Source organism: Gallus gallus, chromosome 1, assembly GCF_016699485.2.
Source record: "Gallus gallus isolate bGalGal1 chromosome 1, bGalGal1.mat.broiler.GRCg7b, whole genome shotgun sequence".
Lineage (NCBI taxonomy): Eukaryota > Metazoa > Chordata > Aves > Galliformes > Phasianidae > Gallus > Gallus gallus.
In genome coordinates this window covers 19,339,220-19,350,885 of record NC_052532.1, presented here as the reverse complement: position 1 = coordinate 19,350,885, position 11,666 = coordinate 19,339,220, and positions in this window count along the sequence as shown.

The following is an 11,666-nucleotide window of genomic DNA, read 5'->3' as shown; positions in this document are numbered from 1 at the left end:
TACATTTTAGGCTTGATCACTTTATTTTTATCGCTTGACAGCTACCAGACTTGGTCACACTTAGCAGATGATTTCATCTCCCCTTCAACAACAAAATAAATCTAGTCAGGACAACAAAGTCACTTCTAACAGGAAATTGCACAAGCCACTGTTGGTCTACTAAAACGGAAGACACACAGACAGAGAGAGCAGTTATATGTGTAGGCTTATAGAGTGGGATTTTGTTTCTAGCTATCTAAATATTCACCTTCTGGCAAAACAGAATTGCTGGAAGAGATTTTTCACTTCCTGGTATGTTTCCTAATCTCATGGCTTCATTACTTTAATATTGTATGTAGCAAAATCTCTCGCCTACTACATATATAAGTGCCTATAAAACCTACCTGTTTCTGTTGAAACTAAAATAATTTAGAACTCACTTAACAAGTTTACAGGGAATGTGTCTCCTCCATAGCTGATGTGCTGATTGAGGCCCCACTTTTTCTTAGGCACCAGAGAGCTGGTACATCAGGTAATGATTTTGATAACTCAAAGACTATGAAGCCAGAAAAATTTCCTCTAAAACTGGTACTTTTCAGGCAGATAAACTCTGCATTCTTTTCTCACATAGAACAAGTGGAAATATTTTCAAACTGAAAGAGAGAAGATTTAGATTGGATATAAGAAACAAGTTTTCTTTCAATAAGGGTGGTGAGTCACTGCAGCAGGTTGCCCAGAGAGGTAATGTATGCCCCATCCCTGGAGGTGTCTCAGTTCATTGCAGGGGAGTTGGACTGGATGACCTCTAAAGGTCTCTTCCAATTAAACGATCTATGATCTGCATTTCTTAAAAAGAAAATCAAACCACACCATACTGTCAGGTTCTCCCTACTCATTGCTCCTGTTCCTGTTATCAGTTTCTTTACCTTGCCAGCAGTTAGACTGTCAAGTTGCAGCGAGAAAGATCTCACCTCAGATCTCACTTCTTCTGACTTTAGAAATTTATAATAATGTCAGGGGAAGTATTAACATAATGAGAGTAAGCTTGGCTTTCAGAAAAATCAGTGAGTTGGAGTCAGGTAGTTACATCATTTTTGCTTGGAATCGTTAAAGCCCAGAGAATGTGGTAATGACTATTTATTGTATACAACAAAAGCATCTATGAGAAAATCTTTCCAAACATGCCTCAGATATCTCCAGAGGACTGGGGAAAGCCTATGAAATGAAATATTAGAAAAATGTCAGGGCATATATGTAGGTCTGCCTTAATTGTATTAGCTTCATGAACTGCTGTTGAAGCTTGAGAGTGATATGAGGTTTGACCATAACCTTCCTGTCTTGGGGCATTTAAAGATTTTGAGTCTGACTCTCTCTACTCTCAACTGCACCACCTACTCCCAGCTGGACCAACTGCAGAAAAGTTCAGGAGGAGAATAAGAATCAGATGATTTTAAGCTACAGATGATCCAGTAGTAAACACTATGTGAGAAATACTGAAGGAGTAACAATGTACAAAGTTGATGTTGTGGAAATGTCCCTTTATCACAAATTTGGGGCTCAGTCTTGCAAAGACTTTCATTGCTACTAGCAAATAATATAAATATCTGAATTTCTGTCTAGACCTGGAGACTGGGGCCAGTTTGTCCCAGATTAGGCAGATTTCAGGACAACAAGATAAAAGCCCTAGTTCTTGTAATTTCTTCTCTTTGTGATGCTAATGAAAGGGTTCATTAGCATGTCATTAATTCAGCTCCTGTTCTAGTACAAATGTAAAGACAGTTAGAAACAACAACAACAACAACTAAAAGCTGTAATTATTCCTCAAAAGAATTCTTTACTTCTTAAACTGTTAAAGCCAAAGATTAATACAGGAGATCTCTTTGTCTTGAGTGCTAAATGGCGAATGATTTTGTTAACATAATTTTATCCACGTTATCGGATCTTAAGCCTTAGCAGATTGTTAAAATCAACAAGACTGAAACATGAGAAAAAGGGGAGGTTTCAGTAACTCCCTCTTCTCTCCACCACGAGGAGTCACACCCATTTTAAGGTCATCAAAGTACTACATATCGCTCCAGAGCATCTAGCCAGCCTGGAAGAAACCAACACTTTAAGGATTTTTCCAGAGGTGTTAAAATGTTTCTAATCCTTTCAACAGAAGTTTCACAAGAGTGAAAACGACTCTTAGAGATAAGTACAAAGAGAGACAATGCAGTTCTGAGAGGTGTCAAAGGTTCTATTCATCTTGGTGGAACCTCATCCTCCTTACCCCAAACCAAATGTCTTAAACTCTAAGATACCATCTGGACCATCGTTAGCAACTAGCACTACTGAGTTTCACTGCTGATGCTAGGGCTGACCACCGTGGCAATCTGAAGTTATAGAGTATGGCTGAAATGTCATTTCTGTCTCCTAACTTGTCTGCAAAGTTGACTGGGCTGCAGCTAACATCATCAGGAAGTGATGTTTAAATGTTCACTGTTTTAATCTGATGTATGCTTTCAGCTGACTGTGTGTAGGATGTACCCCTACTGCTTGCAAGTAAGCACTGAGAAACTGTATGATTACAAAATCTGAAAACTCATTTACTGGAATGTTGTCTATATCTTGGGCTTGTTGTGCTGTCACAATAACAGCAATAACAGCAGTGCCTACCACTGCTTCCACATTTACTATGGAAATCCTGATACTAATGATACCTAATGAAATCCTGATAAATGATACCAATTGCCATTGATATAAAGCCCAAAATTATATCAATAGATTTATACAGCTTATTTTCCCCATCTCTATGATAAATCCTCTCATTCAAAGCTCGATTGTCTTGTTCAGTTGTATGCAGAACATGAGTTGGCCTACTTTTCTCCTAATTTCAAAAACCACATGCTCAATTTTTAACTAAAATGGATTGGAAAATGATGTCCTTTGGCCTATTCTTAATACTGTAACACTTAGTACCATTGCTGCCTTTATGTACTTAAAGTTCTTGTGGGGACCTGGAAAGGAAAGATGTTTCCTGGTCAATAGAAATCTCTGTATTATTAAAAAAAAAATTAAAATGGTTTGGGATATATTCTTTCAGCCCTTTCACCTGCATTTACAGTAGATCTCTGAATGTCAGGGTCACACATTTATTTTAGTCATTTTAGCTGTTAGCCAGATGGCTGCAGTGGAATTTGATCATTAGATACTTAAAGACAGAAAAAAAAAAAAAAAAAAAAAAAAAAAAAGGCCAGTGATTATATACTATTAAATGGAGAGAAAAATGAAAAACAATAATAATAAAGGAGGTAAACGAAACCCTGCATATCGGTTTGGTACTTACAGAAATTTCTTTTTTTAAACAATTACATCCCTGCACGTGTCACATGGAACACATCAGTTTCACCGCTTCAAGTACAATTAGGTTGAAAGACCACAGAGCGTTCAGAAGGGAAGCAAGGTCGCGGCTCCCGAAGGGCACAGCATCACCGCAGGCAGCTCGCTTCGGGGAGGTGGCTCCCATCTCATCCAAGGAGCTTTGTCTAGACAGCGACGGTGCGTAAGCAGGCACTAAAATGAGACTTCAATAGCGAAGTCTAGTCATGTTTTTGAGCTGCAAGACAATTAAAAATATATGAATTCCCAGAATCTTAGGTGCGACAGGGTTTTTGTTTTTGGTTTGTTGCTGTTGTTTTTCCCTGAGGAGAACTGTCACAATAAAGAAATAATTAATTATGTATTTTGCTGTTAGTATCTTTACATAGAATTGCTTTCCCTGGCATTAATTTAGTTCTTTTTTTTTTTTTTTTTTTTTTCTCTCTCCAAGACAAGATATGCTTTGAATAATCCATAATTCTGCCCTAGAGCAAACTGAGATATATACCAGAAGCAGCGAGCAATATTTTAAAAGGTAAATTAAACCACGTTATATTTATTGTGTAAAATTCCTCATTTAAAATACACCCTGATCATTTCAGCAGTGAGTATGAGACATAATTAAATCCAAAGACTTTCTTTTTATTTATGTAACTGTAGAAATATTAGAGAGACTGAAGCAAAAACCAAATGAGATACTTTTAGAATAATAAAAAGACAATTATAAAGGACATTTAAGTAGGTTAACCTACTTAGTACTTACATACCAAACAATAAGACTCGGAAAACGTAATCCTAAAGCACCTTTTTGTGTGTGTAAAGCAAACGTTTCAGATGAGCACAGATGACTTTTCTTAAAGAACAATACATTTTTAATATGTACACGTTAAAAGAGTATGTGTATTAATATATATTTCCTCATCCCTTCGTATTTCCTCACTTAACCCCACAATACTGTGGTGCAAACTCTGTTGCCCAGTGGTGTCGGTCTGGACAGTCTGACCTTTAGTGAACTATTTGCTTGAGCCCAGCTTAATTACCCTTCACCTTAGCAAGATTCTGTATAAAATTGAACTGGAAAACATAAATGGAACATTTATTTGTGCTACGAATTGTTCCTTCATGAGGCACATTAAGACAGTTTAAGAAAGCTTAATTTTTTAGCATTTGAGAAATACCACTTCCTCATTTTATTGTCTTTGCTGAAGGTCACAGTCAAAGTCTTTGGAAGGACAAAATACAGATGTTCCGTGAAGCACACAAGTAGCCCACAAATGGAAAAGAAAGATCATGCAAGGAGGCAAACTTCTTCTTTGAGAACAAATAGGAACATTACAGTGGCATTTCACAGGCAACAATAAAGATTGTGTTTTGTTTTCTTTGTCACATGCCCACATTAGGGCAAGAATTTATGACTTCTGTGAGCACATATTTTGCTGAATGAACGTACAGCAATGGCTATTATAAGAGTGACTGAGAGGCAAAGAGTTTAAAATAAAAAAGTCAAATGCTATTTAAGCTGATTTACAGAGTATTGTTAAAAATAAGTTTTTCACTGACTCATATACAAAAAGTGCAAGGGAGGGTTCCTAAAGACTTTTGTTCCCGTTTTTAACAGTTTCAGAATAAACAAAATAATACAACGTAAGTCAAAAGAATGTCATTTAAAACCCAGCATACAAATACAATATACTACAATATATGCAAAATATCTACAGGTTTTCATCAGAAGAGAAAATGGAAAATGGTTTAAAAATTTCATTCCACACTTGGGTCTAGACAGAATCCAAGATAAAGATCATTTCCTTCTTGCAATTTCTGGGTATAGATCTCATTCTTGTGAACACTGCCAAGAACCACATAGGGAGGGCTGTGATGACTAACGGTCTGCAGTACTCCAGCCTACAAAGAGATTGCCACACATTTCATGCACCAATTTCTTTGACATATCCAGCAGGAAAATAAAAAATATTCACATTCCTTATTTCTTGAATCTCAACAGGCAGAGAAAGCATAATGCTTTGAAAAGTGTCTCAAAGGAAGTGCAAAGGTAACTTTCAGAGTCATTAATTAACTTAGAAAAAAATACTTCTTCATTCTTTCCTCACATCATTGTTCATTGTGTGATCTTCCCAAACCTGATAACATTCAAAGACTTGAGATCTTCCTCTGCATCTTTTTTTTTTTTGAGAAGTAAAAACTCTGTTTTTTCTCTTTAAAACCTTTTTCTTCAAGTGTAATACCATATATTATTCTTCTCTGTAAGAAGAAGATGATGTTATGCTGACTTTACAAGTATAAATACCTACTTTTAAAAAATGGTTTTATTGTGAAAAGTAGATGTGCTGTGGTGACTTGTGCTACAGTCATGGTTCTTTCTCCATCTTCAGGTATGAATGAAGCTCTGCCTATGAAGGAATTCTATGATACAGATCACTCTTCTGCTACCTCCCTAACATTTCTGCATGAAGGATAAGGGCAACTGCTTTTCTGCAGTTTAGTTTCCCTCAGTGGCTAGGGACTCTGCATTAAAAAAAATCAAAACAAACAACAAAAAAAAACCAACCTGAAACATGTAGGAGATATGCACATATTAGTATTACCCTTATAGATCAATCATCTAGCTAATATTTGGGCCTATAGTACTTCAAAACAAAATTAAAATACAAGTGGCATCAGCATTCCATTTCTTCACAGATGAAAACATGCACCTAATTAACTGTGTCAGTGAAATATGAAAGTATTTTTTTTTTTTACTCCTCTATGTTTTTGCTTCTGCATCCAAAGCATAAGCAACATGCTCGTACTAGAATTCCATACTCGGAATTAACAACTATAGTAATCTTTCTTTTAGACAGATAGATGAGAGTGTATTAAAACAAAAGATCTGGTGTTTTGAATTAACCAACATGATATACAGTCAGTAGGCAGAGCAGAACTACTGTCCAAATAACAAACCAACTTTGGAACATCACAAAATTAAGTTACTTTTGCTCCTTATTTCACTTGTACCTCAATATCTGTGACTAAAAAAGAAAAATCTAGAAACTTTTATTTTCAGGTTGCTTTCTTTCTTTTTTTTTAATTTGCAATTGCAATAAAATTCCTCTTATCAGAGGGCTGTCAATATCTCTAAAAACAGAAGTTGGTCTGTTGGTTGCATTTAACTTCATTCCAAGACAATGTTGTTCCATTTTTTTAGATGCTATCAAGTAACAATGTCCACACCTTAATATTACTGCTTGTCTACCATTTCATTATATGTAGCGACAAAAAACTTTACTGTGTATATTCCTCCAGAAAATTATTAATAGTTTTACATGTAATTTGTTACTTCATTTGGAAGAATTACAATTTTTCCAAACAAAATAATTTGAAAATAGTCACTGGAATATGACCATGGTTTAGACCATGCAGCCACCATAAATCAGAGATTTTGATCCAATCCAATAGTCAGATGAAGTGAAAGTGATCATTGCTTTTGCTGTATTTGGCTTTGTCTACTTCAACTATGTCATTTAGTCTCCTTATGATTATTTCTATGCCTAATTTTCATATTTCTTTTAATCATTATTCTCAGGAAGCTTGAGCCCTGTTCTGTTATGTGTTTTTTTTTTTTTTCTTTTTTTTCCCCCCAGAAACTAGAGAAGAATGTTACCATTCCCTTTATCCTAGGCATGCACCATCCCTATGTATGGGTGCATGCCAGGTGCATACAAGGCCTAAGGCGCACCCACCTGTGTTTCTTAGAAATGCCAGTTTCCTGAATCCTCCCAGTGTTCTGCTTGGCCTTCCAACACAGTGACCATTTTTGTGACCACAGTGTAATGGACAATTAAATATTCAAAGCGAAGAACAGGCCAAACGTCAGAAATCCACTATGGAGCTCTAATTTTTTTTTTTTTTTTTTTTCTGTTAAAAAAGCTTTATGAAAGTATGTAGCCATATCCAGAAATTAGATTGTTCCAGGAATAAGATGAAGATTCTTACAACTGTATAACAAATAATGTAACCATTGCAGCATTGGGACAACGAGGAGCTTATTCTTATCTTTGTGGACACAGACTTTCAGCTCTCTTACTTTTCATGGAAACAGGAAAAACATTATATTCTCAACTTATGCTAGGTGAAAACTATTCAGATTTGTTAGGGTCAGAAACCCTTTTTCACGTCTTCATTGAGGTCAGTGCCAGTTCAGCCTTCTAAGCCCCGAAGTGAAGATTTCTACTGATGAGAAAGGTTTGTGAAATATTTAAATTTGCTTTTTGAGGATTTGAGGAATCACCTCATTTGGGAAAGGTATCACCTTTCTTTCTTTCTTTCTTTCTTTCTTTCTTTCTTTCTTTCTTTCTTTCTTTCTTTCTTTCTTTCTTTCTTTCTTTCTTTCTTTCTTCCTTTCTTCCTTTCTTCCTTCCTTTCTTCCTTTCTTCCTTTCTTTCTTTTCTTTTTTTTTTTTCTTTTTTCTGTCATCACACTCATACACAACAGTAACAGGCTCTTGTTTGTTGCATTTGTTTGTTGCTCTTGCATCATCTAGCAAGAAGCATATGATGAGGTTGAGAAGGTCTACATCTCTTCTAAATAATGCTCAAGTTGCCTGGTAGATTACTGCCAGACAGACACAAGTTCCGTCTTCATACTACAGTTAGTCAGATGGTGGACGGATAATTTTTTTAGTTGGTTTCATGTGCCTTAAAGGAATAATCTGTTCACCAAATCCTGATGGGAATAACAAGATATTTATTTGCTTAGAAAAACATACACTTGCTTTTCTGCTTTCATAGAGTAGATGTAGAATATTTGGGAGTCTTGCATTTGAACAGCAGCTGATGTCTGATAAATGGCTCTGGTAATATACAGAGGCATGAAGAATTGCAGAGTAAAGTCTTTTTTCTCACATATTCCTTCAGCCAGTCTCCGTGTACAGTGTAGGAAAGCGAATGCTCTTAAATTCACATATATAAATGAGAAGTCCTGTGAGTGTGAAGCCATCCTGTTCATACAAAGCCAATGATGACTTGTGAGCTGTGTGATCTATCTATGGTGTGAAAAATTCTTTATGACACTGAATACACCAAAAAACTCATTCAGTTTCAAAACTAACACAGTCTGGACACAGATTGCTATCAAAGGGCATCATTTGACCAACCTCTTTTCTATAGTTAATGGAAAGTGATAAGTAGTTGTTAGATGTAATAATAAAACCATCTGTAAAACAAATACTGATACATTTTTCCCAATAAGCATTGGAGAAAACATATTTTCTTATTTGAGTAAGAGAATCATTTCATTTTCTGTATTTTCTACATTTGTTACTGTTTAGATCCATTTATCTCTGATTACACAAACACAGAATGCTTTTTCCCTGTATGGAGGATCATGACAAGAGTTTTCAGTTAAAACTGAACTTCACTCCAACCACAGACAGTGACATGTGAAACTTGGTGCATTGTTTATAGTCTCAAATATCCAGTACAGTTTTAAATTCATGATAGCACAATGAGCTCTACTTCTGAAAACCTCTGTATATTTTTTACAGAAAAAAAAAATGAATATTCTCCTTTACAAAGAGTGAAGAACATAATTTTCAATACCAAGATCATTGGTGTCGCTACAGAATAAGACTAATATTTTGTTGTAGTTCCCAGTCTTACAGTTGAGCAGGAAATGAAGCATCTCTGACACTTACACAATACTTACCAAAAGCATAGAAAAACCACATAACCACATATTCAGAGTACAAATGAGAATGAATAGAAAATATTTTCAATTGTGATACAGATCTATATATTAGATTGAGCTCTTGAATTCATTCAAGCAAGACATAGTAATGTGTTAATATGCTCACTAAATTTTCTCCATGAGGAAATACCATGTAGAAGTATTCAGAACATAATGGAACAGAGATGAAGTATCCAAGCTGGATTTTTTTTATTATTTTTTTTAATTTTTTTTTTTTTTTGAGAGAGAGAGGAGGCACAAAGTGGATAAGCAAGTTGCTGGGTAACATCTTCAAAAGATACACAGCTTATAAAAATCACAGTTTAGTCTTCCTTAGGCCTGTCTTATTCAGGCTGATCTACCTGTATGTGTTGAGTAATGCAGAAAACCAGAATGTTCTAGGTATATTAGATTTCCAGGTAGGATCAACTAGTGCGATGGAGCCTCTTCTCATTTTCAAGGAAACTTCAGTGCTCCTGGACACCTGGATACTCCATAGCTGTTATGAAGCCACTGACCTGTTTTTTGGTATAAAAAAGGGTTTTCCTTTTACCTCAGTGTGCCCTCACTTTCAGGAATGCTTAATAAATCATAACCATACCCTCATGTCTAATCCAGACTATCCTGTAAGTGAAGATGTTTTAAGATATTTCTTTACATTCCTGAAATGACAGCATTTTTCCTTAGTTAATATTAATTTATTTCTGTACTGTGAATTTAGCTGACTGTGAAGGCAAACTGTCTTGTCTTGCTGGGTGTCAAAATGAGCATATAGCTTTTGAGAGGACAATGAAATGTGTTTTGCTGGCATAGTCATCCACAGAGTCATCAGATTTTCTGTGAATGTTCTCCTCTGTATCCTGTGAGCACTGAGTCAGGAAAATGTCACTTCAGTGGTGTTTACATCTTTTCATGCTTGTTTTGCAAAAAATAATATTCAAAGGATCAAGCTTTGTAAGATGACATATTGGGAAAAAAAGAAAAAAGGAGAAAAAATTCAAGTAAAATGTTTGCTGAAACATAATTATTATTTCTATTCATTTCTATATTCTGAATTTGATGCATGATTGAACAAGTTTTCCACTAGCTGCATAGCACTTCTGCGTTGGGTGACAAGCAACACAACAGCAAAAGCAACTCAAAGATTACTGTCCAGATTTTTGCATAAATGCAGAGGACATTGATTTATTTTTATTTTTTCCCAGAGGAATGCAGTGAGGATAAAAACTTAAAAATCATTTTTAAATGGAACAATATTAAAAAATATTATAGAAAAAGTTATGGATATTCAATTTGTGTTGTCTCACTGAAATTTAAGAGTGGCTACTATGCTTGTTTTGCCATTCACAAAGAGAAAGCAGCATACTGAGACAGTTATACTTCCCACTACAAGCATTATGCATCTATCCTTGTTTGATATATACTTTACACATCTCAGGCAAATTTCTTGGAGCCTAAAACTTTTCATGTTCCATCTTAGCTTTAAAGGGCTTATTTTCTACAGAAAGTTTGAGCTGAATACTTTTGCTATGTGAATAGAAAAATAACTCTGATCTTAATGCTACTAATGTCCTGAAGATGTAGACGGCAGAGCTGTCTGATATCTTGTACTTTTTTGGATGGCTGTTCTTGCAGAACTATAACAGGCTGTTATATAAAGTCATTTAAGAGACCTCAAATAACAATTCACCGCTTCAGTCTCTACAATGTATTTTGCACAGGCATTTTACCTAATCTGTTTAGCAGATTGTAAAGGTTTCCAGCATTGGAAGTAATGATCTCTTTGCTTGTCTCTGGAAGTGACTGTGAAGGAGACAGCAGCCTTCTGGGCTAAAGGAGATGGTGACACTGCCATATCTGCCAGTGGACTTTGCTGGGAAGGAGGGGTGGACTGCCACCTTGAAAAATTCTTCCCTGACTACTGATGTCTCCTTTGCCCTATTCTGTTCTGTATGGTCTTACCCATTTTCAAGGTTACATCAACTCCTTACAGTTGACAATTACTTTTAGATTTTAGATTTTAGAATTATAGAATTATAGAATGGTTTGTATCGGAAGGGGCCTTAAAGATCATTATGACCCAACCCCTCAGCCATGGGCAGTGTTGCCACCTACTAGATTAGGCTGCCCAGGGCCCCATCCAACCTATCCTTGTACACATCAAGAGGTGTGGCATCCACAACTTTTTACTTTAAAACCATTTTCCCTTGTCCTGTCACTATCAGACCATGAAAAAGTTGTCCCCCCTCTTGCTTATAAGCCTCCTTTAAGTACTGGAAGGTCAGAATAAGGTCTCCTTGGAGCCTTCCCTTCTCCAAGCTGAACAAATGTAGCTCCCTCAAACTTTCTTCATAAGAGAAGTGCTCCATCCCTCTGATCGTTCTTGTGGCCATCATCTGGACATGCTCTAACAGTTCCATGTCTCTCTTGTGTTAAGTGTCTCAGGCCTGGATGCAGTAATCCATATAGGACCTCACAATGTCAGAATAGAAGGGAACAATCACAGTTGGCCTTTCTGGCTGCAAGTGCACTCTGTTGGGTCTCATCAAGTTTTTCATTCATCAGAACCTCCAAGACCTTCTCCACAGAGCTGCTCTCAATAATTTATT